Source organism: Callorhinus ursinus, unplaced genomic scaffold (assembly GCF_003265705.2).
Source record: "Callorhinus ursinus isolate GAN/ISIS: 27379988/994484 unplaced genomic scaffold, GSC_fseal_2.0 scaffold30, whole genome shotgun sequence".
NCBI lineage: Eukaryota > Metazoa > Chordata > Mammalia > Carnivora > Otariidae > Callorhinus > Callorhinus ursinus.
Genome location: NW_027397092.1, coordinates 5,224,888 through 5,238,060, shown reverse-complemented (window position 1 = coordinate 5,238,060; position 13,173 = coordinate 5,224,888). Strand labels below are relative to the sequence as shown.

The window sequence follows — 13,173 nt, the reverse complement described above, 5'->3', positions numbered from 1 at the left end:
TCTAAGATTATGGTACCAATTCCACCGCAGGAGGTGGTGGTTCCTCCAAGCAAATCTCCAACACCAGCTGTGTGTCCTATAACTCAACTCAAGGCTGACACGATCTACCCAGAGACAGCATCAGAGTCCACAGGTTAAGGAGTGAGTCCGACAAGACTTCCCTAGCCCACCTACCCCCTCTCCAAAGACACACATGCCTCAGACATCAGTCATCACCTGTCCCTCTTACCAACTGGCTGTAGATGGGAGGGTCCAGTGGCCTACTGCCCTTGGGTTCAGTCATTTTGCTAGAGTGGCTCACAGAACTCAGAGAAATGATTTGCTTACAAGATTACTGGATTATTATGAGAGGCTATAACTCAGGAACAGCCAGATGGAAGAGATGCATAGCGCAAAGTATAGGGAAAGGCACGGAACTTCCGTGCCACTCTCCCCAAATCTCCATGTATTTCACCAAACAGGAAGCTCTCTGAACCCTGTCCTTTTTTGGTTTTTATAGACGCTTCATGACGTAGGCGTGATTGATTAAATCATTGGCAAGTGAGGACTGATTCAACCTCCAGCCCCTCTTCCCTCCCCAGAGGAGGGAGGTGGGACTAAAGTTCCAAGGCTCTAATCATGTGTCTGGTTCCCCTGGCAACCAGCCCCCAACCATAGGTGCTTCCAAAGTCACCTCATTAACGTAAGACACCTTTATGGCTCTTATGACTTAGGAAATTCCAGGAGTTTTAGGGAGCTCTGTGCCAGAAACAAACATATTTTTCTTACTATATCACACAACCACCTTCAATTTCTACAGCAGTACCTTCAAGGGATTGCCTAGTCTACATCTCACTATTTCCAATGATAGAAAACTTACTTCCCCTCAAAGCAGCTGGGACATTTACCTACAGAAAACTTGGTAAACACTTAATTTAAGGAAAGGAAGCATCTCCGACATCCCTGAGTTTTCCCCTGGTTCATCACAGTTAAACTCTTTGGATACCTTATCAATCAAGAAGAAGCTTCATTATTTTATTGTAACAAATAACAGTAGCTTAAAACAACAAAGGTTCATTGCCTACTCCTTATATAGGCCCACTGTGGGCCGGCTAAAATTTCCCTCCTCGATGTCCTCCTTCCTGGATTCAGGTTGATAAAGCCACTGGTGCTGGCCATTACTGCCAACAGTATTCTGGAGTCTCACACCAGCATTAAATGTTCTGTCCCAAAAGTAACACATCACTTCTACCCAAAATTGTTGACCACAATCTTGTCATGTGTCTCTCCATTTTCCAGACTCCTTAGGCAAAAATAATTGTGAACAGTGCTAATAAATAGCACAGAGGCCCTGTAGAAAGATCCTAATCCCTCCCCATTAGGTAGGACACCTGACAAAACCATCAAGTCACATATTTACAAAACTACACCTAGGACTCAGATCTCTTGGATCGCAATTCAGAACCTTTTCCTACCATGTTATGTTAGGATTTTTATACCAGGACAATGTAGTTGGGATTATATGGCGTTTGCTTAGTTTTTTGTTTTGTTTCATTCTTCTAAATAGATTTCAAGAGAGAGAGGGTTCGGGAGTTCCTAAAACCCTTGCCTTAAACTGGGAAATAATTTCACTGCCTTTTGAAATGTGTGACCTAGTAAAGATTAGATGCCTGGGTGGCTTTTATACTCTGAATTTAGGGAATACAAAGGAAACAGTCTTCCGAAGACTTCAAGCAACAGGCACAAAAACTCTCGACTCTCACTTCGCTATTTTGATGATCCCGTTGACGCTCCAGGTCTCTGAGTAATAAATAATGGTGACAAGAGCTAGAGTTTAGCCAGAATAAAAGTATATATAATAGCGTGGCAGCCCCTGCAGAACCAAATACTACAGTAAACGCTTTAGCTCAGTCCTATTTGCTCACAGGTCTGTGCAAAGTAACAGACGGTTCTAAAACATTTATTCCAAATAGCTTTCGCTCTTATTATTTTAAAGGTAACTTGTATGCCAAATATGTGCTCCGTGATGACAAAGAACGCATATACGGGAGGAGGATTTATGCACTGAGATATGCTGCTTAGTTTGCTCCTGCAGATCCAAAGCACATCTAATGAATTAGCGACCATCTTCCACTCTTCCCCAAATCGGGGACAAACGAACGTGTCGTTCCCAGCCTTTAACCCAGCCTGGTCATAGTTATTTTCTTTTAGTGTCCTGCTCAAATTGTCAATGGCTTCTGCATTAAAATCTAAGACATTCCACCTAGTATTCAAAGCTCTGCAGGGTTAAGACCCCGACTGAGTTTTCCAGGTGACAGGACAACACCCAGCTTCTTGCCATCGCTCAGTTGGACCAGACCTCCCCGCCTCAGAGCATGGTCCTTGCCTAAATCATTTCTTTCCAAAGTAGAGATTTTCAGGGGTGCCTGGGTGGCTCAGTCAGTTAAAAGTCTGCCGATGGTTCAGGTCATGATTCCAAGGTCCTGGGATGGAGCCCCCCATCGGGCTCCCTGCTCAGCGGGAAGCCTGCTTCTCCCTCTCCCTCTGCCTGCAGCGCCCCCTGCTTGTGCTCTCTCTCTCTCTCTCTCTCTCTGTCAAATAAATAAAATCTTTTTTAAAAAGTACAGATTTTCAAAATACACTCTGTATTTTTTTCTTTTTTATATACAACACTATTATATGCCATTGACTACACTCCCTGTGCTGTAACTTGCATCCACGTGACATTCATTCCGTAACTAGAAGCCTGCACCTCCCTCTCCCTTCGCCCATTTTCCGCATCCCCTCCCTGCCCTCCCCTCCGGCAACCATCAGGGTGCTCCCCGTATTTATGGGTCTGTCAAAGTACAGTAGGGTTCTAAGTAGAACTAAAATCATACTTCGTAAAGAAGCCTTTCCAGATAGCCTACTGAGAATGGACGGCTCTTAGCTGAACCTCTGTGATAGCTCTTTTCAGATCCTGCGTTCGGGCCACTCTACTAATGAAGGTGTCTGATTTCCCCACAATAGGGTATGAATCCTTGGAAAGGAGGGGCTGTGATTCCTTATCTCTGGAGTCTCCACAGCTCCTTGCACTTAGTAGGAGCTCGCCTACCTGCTCCGCCAGCCTCCCCAAAACAAAAGCTTAAATAAATAAAGTGCCCAAGTACAAGCTCTTCTTTTTCCCTAGACCAAACAACATCCTGACCAAATACCTCTTTTATTTTTCCCCACAGAAGGGCCACCTCTGCTTTATCCCAGGCTTGTCACCATACCCAGGTATCTGAAGTGAATGCCCTGTTTCGTCCTGTGTCCTGTGCCATCAACCCAACTCCCCTCGTCTGCATTTAAAACGATTTTTTTCCACTGCCTAAAATTCAGCCATAGAGATTCAGTATTTCCCGTACTCAAACTTCCCGAGAAGTGTTGCCTTAACTTAAACCATTACAAGCCACCGTTTTAGGAAGGACTAGGGGGAAAGAGGCTAAGACTGGCCTTTTTTTTTTTCTTTTTTGTGGGATAGGAGATGTGGAAATTGGGTAAAGAAGGAAAGGTATCTGGCAGGGAGACAGATGTCGGGCGTGGTGGTGAGAAAGGACCAAAAATAATTATTTGACTTCCTCCTAAATTTGTAACAGACTAGCTCTTCCTGAGATGGTGCCCCTGTGTGAAGCCATGTATGAAGAACAGAAAACATATATATCCACTGCAAATTAGTCATGTTAACAAACTGACGTGAGACTCAGGGAGTTCAAAGAGCTACAGAGTAATCAAAGTCTAACTATAAAAGAGCCCGGAGACTGGAGTCAAACCCACAACTAGAAAGGAAACCTGTCCATCAGGGACTCAGCTGCTCTGTATAAACTATAAGCAAGTGAAGCAAGCTTGATGAAGCAGAGGTAGATGATTATTGGTGCCTAGGAAAATCCCTGGCCCAAAGGATTCCTCCAGATAGAGCCATATCTCCCTTTAAACCCAGTTAGTAGGGCTTGGAAAATCTCCACGAACCTAATACCTTTGACATCACTTCATGGAATTATATGAGATCCACGCTCTCAGGGTCCCTTCCAAAAGATGGGTGGAAGATCCTCAATGAGGAGGGGAGAGTGAATGTGCCCACAAATCCCATGCTTAAAAATGCCCCCTTGGTCTCTAAGTCATGCTTCTCTGCTGTTTACAGGCCTGTAATGGATGAGAAAGAAACCTGCTTCTAGGTGTGATGAGGGATGTCACTGAAGATGACACGTGGCCATTAGCTCACGGTGTTTGCCTCAAAGAAAGCAATAAAATGGGCAACTCCTTTTTTTTGCTGCAATATTTACTGGTTCATTCTTTAACAGTCTGGCTGTCGGCTGTGAGCAAAAACCTTCTGCCAATCTCATTCAGTCCCTAAATGGGTAAAAAGCCCATTTCAAGCCGGTTAGAGTCTCGAAACAGTTGAACGTTCCTACCTGACACAGAGCGGCAAACAAGCTTATGAGTCATTGTTAAAGCTACTTTGATGTGTGTACGAAACCCTTTGACTAGTTCTCTGTCTCTTGGATGACCCCAAATTCCCATCTCATTGAAACCTAGAAAAGAATTCAAGTTCTGTCTTCCGCAGAGAGAGCAGGCATCCACAAGTTTCACAAACCTAGAATTTGTACCAGCACTCAAGTCAGACTGTCTGACCGCTGGAGCATGACAATACTTGACCTCTGGTTTGCCACTTGATAAAAATCATTTCCAATAACATTTAAAGAACCCGGTGGCAGGAGCAGGCGGGCTAAGTTGAGGGTCATGATTTACACAGTTACAAGCAGAGGCCTCCACGTGCCTACAGTCTAAGGCGAGCCTGTGCATACCAAGGAAAGGGAAAATAAAAATGGCAGACCAAATGAGAACGGCCCAAGTAACCTCTCTGCCATTGTGGATTCTTGCCATCCTCTGCCACCCATCCATCCACCTCCCCAAAGGTAGATCCCAACCCTGACCAAGGTGCAGGCAAAGCCTAAAAGGACAGTCCTCCACTGTCCTTTTAGCTGCTGAGATGTGCAGGGTTGGGAACAACTCTGATGCTTCTGAAATCCAATCCCCATGGTAATCTTGAATTTCCTATGCAATGTCTCTACCAAACAGTTACTTGGCTCAGATTCCAACATGTTCAAGGCCTGAGAATCTACCACTTTCCAAAAAACACAAAACAACAAAAACACAATTCTCTATTTGGGGGTGGGTATAATGAAAAATTCTTCCTTGTAAGGACATATCTACTTCCCCAGAGGCTGTTGTTTCTAGTTGTATCCCTTGGGGGCCACAAATAACAAATCTACATTCCTCTTCTGTAAGATAGTCCTTCTCATTTTTCTTTTCTTTTTTTCTTTCTTTTTTTTTTTTTTTTTTTTTGGGGTAGGCTCCATGCTCAGTATGGAGCCCAGTGCGGGTCTTGAACTCACAACCCTGAGATCAAGACCTGAGCTAAGATCAAGAGTCGGATGCTCAACAAATTAAGGCAGGTGGTCATCTGCAAATTAAGGCACCAGGTGTCCGAGTCCTCCCAATTTTGAAGATTGTTATCTCAGCCCCTCAAATCTTTCCTTCAACTACAGACCCCTATTCCTCCAAACACCCATCTTTCATTTCCTCTTTGCCTTTCGTCTTTCTTCTGAATGTGCCCTAGTTGCTTTTCGCCGTAACGTGCATTCCCCAGAACTGAACACAGTATTCCAACTGAGGTCTGACCAAAGCCAAGTGGAACAGGGTTCTTACTTTCCCCACCACAGATACTTCTCCTAAGACTGGCTTTTTGGTAGGCACATCAAGCTGTTAAGTCCTGCAGGGCTGACTTAGCCACTCTAAGATAAACACGGCACAACTCAAAACCATTACTTGTTACCAAGTAATATAGCCAAATGGTATACAGACCCTTTCTATCCCTACCCAAAGACCATCCACAAGCCTCACTCCACAAACACAAAAGCACAATGAATGGATGAAATATTCTGTTTTGCACATTCCTTTTAAAAATCTGACAATTATTTGAGTGGCCCAAGATTCTTCAAAATATCCCCAAGTCAAAAAATGGCCGTCTCTAGGGGCACCTGGGTGGCTCAGTGGTTTGAGCGTCTGACTTCCACTCAGGTCATGATCCCGGGGTCCTGGGATCGAGCCCCGCGTCGGGCTCCCTGCTCCGCGGGAAGCCTGCTTCTCCCTCTGCCCACTCCCCCTGCTTGTGTTCCCTCTCTCGCTGTGTCTCTCTCTGTCAAATAAACAAATAAAATCTTTAAAAAATAAATAAATAAATAAACTGGCTCAGGCAACTTAACACGAAGCCTTAGTTTCTTCCCCCAGAAATGGGGATAATCCTCGTCTCCTGCCAAGTCCTAACTTAAAGCGCTGGATGCAATGCTTGCTCTATGTAGATACTCAGTAAACGGTAATGTTTCCCCTCACAGCACAGATTATTACTGGGTACATCTCATTTCTCTTAATAGATTACTAGCCCTGAGAGAAAGGGACAGGGACTTGCTTGTCCTCATAACCTCGACACCTAGAATGAGGAGACACACACTTCCTTCTTGAATATAAATGTATCTGTCTTCAAATTCAGTTGTGTATCACATAAAAATAATCACACGTCTATTCTGACTGCCCAGTTCCCCCAGGGAGTATCTAAAGTTACCAAAAATTCCCAGGGAGTATCTAAAGTTACCAAAAATTCCCAGGGAGTATCTAAAGTTACCAAAAATTCCCAGGGAGTATCTAAAGTTACCCATTATTTAAAAAAAAAAAAGACTGCCCTCAAGTCTGAGGCAGTCACAATCAAATGCTGCTCTAGGTTTCAACTTTTCGGCAAACAGGTTGGCATTGACATTTCTAATATTTTTTTAAGTTCTATATTTAGTTGTTAGAGAGAGAGAGAGAGAGAAAGAGAGCACAAGCAGGGGTGGAGGGGCAGAGGGGGGGAAGGAGACTCCCCGCTGAGCAGGGAGCCCAATGCTGGACTCGATCCTAGGACCCTGAGATCATGACCTGAGCCGAAGGCAGACGCTTAACCGACTGAGCCACCCAGGTGCCCTGACATTTCTAATATTTTTAATGTTGGCCCAGTTTTAAGCTCTATTTGTCTCTTCCAGTAATGGTGTTCTAAGACGCGGCTACAACAGGAGGGGCCGGGGGAGGCTGCTGGGGAAAGCCAACATCCGATATATCCAATTTCTGACTTATGGCTCAGGAAGATAGAGGAAAGTTTTGTTGGTCTCCGGGGTCTACCCTGAGCAATAAAATTCAGAGAGTTCCCTCCCACACAGCCGCAACCAGGTTGAGGTGATTGTTGCTGTTATGGCTTTCACAATTTGAGTGGGAGAAGATGAGAATTCTGAAAGAGATTTATTTACTGCAAAGCATCCCAAGTATCTCATTAATCTGCTTTTCATTTGGCAAACTTTTCCTTCATTAGAAGTGCCACGGTCTGCAGTTTATGACAAGGCAGAATTGCCTCTGGGAGACCACAGCAGCCAAATGAAAAGGATCTGGGCTGTGGAGAGAGGGAGATGTGAGCTCGATTTGCAGTTGTGTGATGTACTTGCTCTGTGACCTTGAGCGGTTTTCCTCAGGCTGCTAGCACCCCAACGTCCTCACCTGTAAAGAGAAGAGCATTGTCCTGCCCTGATGTATGAATCGCTGAGATCAGCTGGAGGACCTTGGGCGTGTTAGCTTGTGTTCATTACTTCTTGAAGGCTCAGGTGGTCATCTGCGAAATGACGATCAGAATAGTATCAACCTCACAGAGATGATGAGGGGGATTTAAATGAGGATGAATCTATGTAAACAGACGAGGACAGGATCTGGCACAGAGGAGCGCTAGGTGTCTCTTATCATCATCATGATGAAGGATTAATGACTCAGGTAAAGGGCATCTTGCACAGTGACTTGCGCCTCGTACATAGGAGGTGCTCAAATAAACGTAAGAGAAAACCTCTCCCCCACAATGAAAGAGTTCTCACTGGGGACTGAAGAAACTCCTTGGATGGGAGGACCTTTTCCACTTAAATGCTCAGAGCTTTAGAGAAGGGGAGATCATGTAGATTGAGCCTGTTCACAAAGCAGCAGGAGACGGAGCTGGAGGGGGAGAGCTGTGAGGGGAGGTCAAGAGGCAAGTTACCCTGATAAATGTGACAGGGTTAATAGAAAAGAAAAATTCAAGGTCTTCTGACAACCAGATTACTGCATTTTTCCCCCCACACCATGCTGCCTTTTAAATGTGACCTGGTTGAGAGGTGCCTGGCTGGCTCAGTGAGTAGAGCATACGACTCTTGATCCCGGAGGTTATGAGTTCAAACCCCATGTTTGGTGTAGAGATGACTTAAAAATACAATCTTTTAAAAAAATAATAAGTTAAATAAATGTTACCTGGTTGAGAAACACCTTTCTACAAACAGAGTTCAAACCGTCAGGTTGCATCTGATCCTTTTTGTGCTTTTCATGAAGAGCGGAGGAAAAGGAACCGTCATGCACCGTTGGTGGGAATGCAAGCTTGGTGCAGCCACTGTGGGAACCAGTGGAGGTATGGAGGATCCTCAAAAAATTAAAAATAGAAATACCATATGATCCAGTAATCCCACTACTGGGTATTTACCCACAGAATAAGAACACACTAAATCAAAAAGATATAAACACACATATGTTTATTGCAGCATTATTTACAATAGCTAAGATATGGAAGCATCTTAAGTGTCCATCAACTGATGAATAGACAGTTGGTACGTCCATGGTATGTCCATGATGTGATAGATAGATTTTTATACATCTATTTATAGATATCTATATGCAATGGAACATTACTCAGCCATAAAAAAAAAGAATGAGACTTTGCCATTTGCAAAAACATGGATGAAGCTAGAGGGAATTCTGCGAAGTCAAATAGGTCAACTGGAGAACGACAAACACCATATGATTTCACTCACATGTGGAATTTAAGAAACAGAACAAACGAAAAAAGGAGAAAAGAGACAAAGAAAGAAAGACTTAACTACAGAGAACAAGCAGATGGTCACCAGAGGGGAGGTGGGTGGGGGATGGGGGAATAGATGAAAGGGATTAAAGAGCACACTTAGCATGAGGAACACTGGGAAAGGTACAGAACTGTTGAAGCATTATATTGTACACCTAAAACTAATATAACACTATGTTCATTATACTTGAATGAGAAAAAATTTTTTGAAGAGAGAGGTAAGAAAAGACATGGACTCAGGGTGGTTTGGGGAATGTAAAGGGAGAAAATGGCCTCCTGAAAATATTTCTTGGAGTTCCAGTTCAGAGCAGGGTAACTTCCCTCACTCTGGACAGAGAAACACCGGCAGGACACTGAGGAACTTGCCACCCACAGATCCAGCCAGCCAGCTCTGCCGCCTTTGGTTCATTTTAAACCCTGCTTTTATAGCCCAATTCAGATGTGTTTTGTTTTGTACATACAATATCACCGAGTTCCAGATCCCTTACTTCTTAGCCCCAGGAATGAGAGCCCATTCCTGCTGCTTTGGTGTCACTCACCTCCCAGGGGGAAGGAGGATGTTCCTCTTCTTAATGGAAACACATCACTTTGCTTCTGTGGGTTTCCCTCATTTCTTTTCCTTCAGTCAGGGAGATAGATCTGACCTAAGGACTTCTGTCTTTCAAAGCAGCTCTCACTTCATGAGCTTAGGATTAAAATTAAAAAAAAAAAAAAGAATTAATTAACCAAAGAAACAGAAGTCAAGAATGAAAGAGAGAACAGAAAATAGAAGGGGGAAAAAAATCAACCTGGGTTGAGCACAAAATATTGATATTTTGGGTGCCCAAGCATGAACCTTGTCTCTGGCCTACCCATCCTCACGGACTCACAGCTCAGTGAGGTCTAGTCTAAGAAGAAGAGAGACAACGTGCTCGCAACTGTGCCCTGCCTTGAGATCCACACTTACCCCCAAAGGGAGAAGACCGCATCATCTGCTTATGTTAAGAATGCCTGGAACAAAATCAGAGGCAGAGGCAAGACTGCTAACGGGGGAGGCTGCCAACAGAGCAAAATCTGTGTCCCGTCCGAGGACAACCAGCCTGACCCACAGGGGGCTGAAGCAGGGGAGGAAGGAAACCCATCATGAACTGCAAGGGTGGTGGACGGAACCAGAGTGGGCATAGAAGACAGGCCCCGGGGACTCTGCCAAGGGTTTATAACCATCAAAGGGATCAAAAGCTAAAAATATGGGTTATAACCATTCGTGTGACCCCTTTTAAAACTCCAGGCTAGTGTGGCCTGAGAAAATGAGCTGACATTGGTAATATCACCTCCTTCTGTTCTTTTCCTACAATTTAAACTCTACATAGGGTTATAATGAGGATCCCTAGTGGGCTGTGTTCATTCAAACTCACTCTTTTCTGTTGCAGGTGTTCCCAGTAAGAGAAATATGATTCCGGGTTCTTAGAATTTAATTATGCACTGCTCTTCAAATACTGAAGTAATTCAAACTGTTATACCAGTGGGGTATATGATCTGTCTTACTTTTCTTCTGCGTGGGATGGGCTGGTAACGGAATCCTCCATTTTCTCATTCAGATTCCCTTGCAACTAATCACACACATTTGAGAAATAGCAGGTCAGGGTTAGGGGTATCGTCTGTGTCCACAAGAGGATTTCTCTTCAAAGAAGCCATATAATGCAAAGAACCATGAAGTCAATTAAACAAGGAAGCCACTAGACTGAGGTGGTTCTAATACCTTAGCAGCCCATATAAGCAAACCAGAACCTAAGCCTGTAAATGCCTCAAGGTTAAGAAATCAAAATCTAGGGCAGCACACTCCGGCCTCGGGGTCCTAATCAGGGGCGCACAGCCCGTGGGACTTGCCCCCACCTGCCAACTTTACTCCCTCAAGATAAAGATGAAGGTGGCTGTGGGCCCAGACCCTTCCCTGGTCTACCGGCCTGATGTGGACCCAGAGGTGGCCAAAGACAAGGGCAGCTTCCGCAACTGCACGTCTGGCCCACTCCTGGATGGTGTCTTTGCCACGTACAAGCTTATGCACACGCAGCAGACCGTGGACTTTGTCAGGAAAAAGCACACCCAGTTTGGGGGCTTCTCCTACAAGAAAATGACCATCTTGGAAGCTGTGGACATGCTGGACAGGCTGGTGGATGAGTCGGACCCAGACATGGACTTCCCCAATTCCTTCCATGCCTTCCAGACCACTGAGGGCATCCAGAAAGCCCACCCTGACAAGGACTGGTTCCATCTCGTGGGGCTGCTGCATGACCCGGGGAAGGTCCTGGTTCTGGCAGGGGAGCCCCAGGGGGCGGTCGTTGGAGACACCTTCCCAGTTGGCTGCCGTCCCCAGGCCTCTGTGGTTTTCTGTGACTCCACCTTCCAAGACAACCCGGACCTCCAGGATCCTCGATACAGCACGGAGCTCGGCATGTACCAGCCTCACTGCGGCCTGGAGAACGTCCTCATGTCCTGGGGCCATGACGAGTACATGTACCAGATGATGAAGGTCAACAAATTCTCTCTTCCCCCGGAGGCCTTCTACATGGTCCGGTTCCACTCCTTGGCACACGGGTGGCAACTACCGGCAGCTGGGCAGTGAGCAGGACCTGGCCATGCTTCCCTGGGTGCAGGAGTTTAACAAATTTGACCTCTACACCAAGAGTCCCGAACTGCCAGATGTGGACGCACGGCGGCCCTACTACCAGGGCCTTATCGACAAGTACTGCCCTGGTGTGCTGAGCTGGTAACCAGCCTGCCCAGGTGCCCGAGGAGACGGCCGCTGTCCTGGGACTCCACATGCACACCCAAGTCAACGCTCCCTGCCCTGACCACTCTGCCCAGTGCTAATAAAGACATTAAAGCAGACTGCGAAAAAAAAAAAAGAAAAAGAAATCAAAATCTAGGACAATCAATCACAGACAGCCAGTAAACCCACTCCAAATAAGGCAAATGTTTACTTACAACCAATCAAATCATTCCCTTGCGTTGCTTCCGAATCCTCTCTATGATATAAAGTCTCTCTGGAACCTCTGTCTGTGAAGCACTCCTAATCACTTCTGGATTGAATCAGTTTTTACTCAAATAAACTTAAAATCTGTAATATGCCTTAGTGTATCTTTTTTAACAGAACTAAGCGACACGGGTCCAGAGGGTAATAAAAATATTATTATTAGCTAGAGCCTTAGGCCCATCCTTCCTGGGTCTCAGTTTCTTCATGGCTTAAAAAAAAAAAAAAAAAAAGTCTTGCAGAGAACATCTCCTACGCATCTCCTCAGGGTTCTTATGAGAGCCACAAGAGATCATCTGAAACATTTTTTTTAACCTATAAAGGATCATATATAATAAGGGGCAACCTCATCCATTGGGGTAATAGGACCTCGCTTTCAGGTAAGTTAAAATAATTGTTTCCCTAACTGTGATATTACAATTTAATAATTTATAAAATGTATCACTTTGGCTCACCATTCCCATGGGATTACCTGAAGTACAGAGCAAAGAGAATGAAGATCAAATACCTTCCCATCAGTCTCTGGGCAGTTTATATCATATTAGAAATCTGTGAGCGACACTTCATTCTAATATCCAATATTAAGCTTTCTCTCAAAGAACAAAGAAAATCTGTCCCAATACCAACTTGCTTTTGTCCCTGGCATCTTCAATGCACATGGGTGTTTTCTTAAGGCTCTTTGCAAATCAATATGCCGCCAACCTAAAGAAATATGGCCACACAACTTTTTCCGCCATCTTGGAGCCTGTGGAGGCCTGCTGGGAACAGGACTCGTATGACACCAAATAACGTCTGGAAGGCTGTGGTCCAAGGCCATTTTTGCTGGCTATAAGTGGGGTCTCCGGAACCAGAGGGAGCACACAGGTCTTCTTAAAATCGAAGGTGTTTATGCTCGAGATGAAACGGAATTCTGTCTAGGCAAGAGATGTGCTTATGAATACAAAGCAAAGAACAATACAGTGACTCCAACCAGAGTAATCTGGGGAAAAGTAACTCGTGCTCATGGAAACAGTGGCATGGTTCGTGCCGAATTCCGAAGCAACCTTCCTGCTAAAGCCATTGGCCACAGAATCCGTGTGATGCTGTACCCCTCAAGGATTTAAATTTAATGAAAAATAAATAAAGGTGAAGATTTATTCTCCTGTATTTTTGTTAAAAAAAAAAAAGAAAGAAATATGGCCACACACACCAAGAGTATGACTAAAGAGAATCA

At 44.8% G+C, this 13,173-nt stretch overlaps 1 pseudogene; it reads left to right on the top strand.

Annotated features, from left to right (window-relative positions):
- Window positions 1-10,850: 10,850 nt before the first annotated feature.
- On the top strand, window positions 10,851-11,700 carry LOC112814988 (inositol oxygenase pseudogene; annotated as a pseudogene).
- Window positions 11,701-13,173: the final 1,473 nt, after the last annotated feature.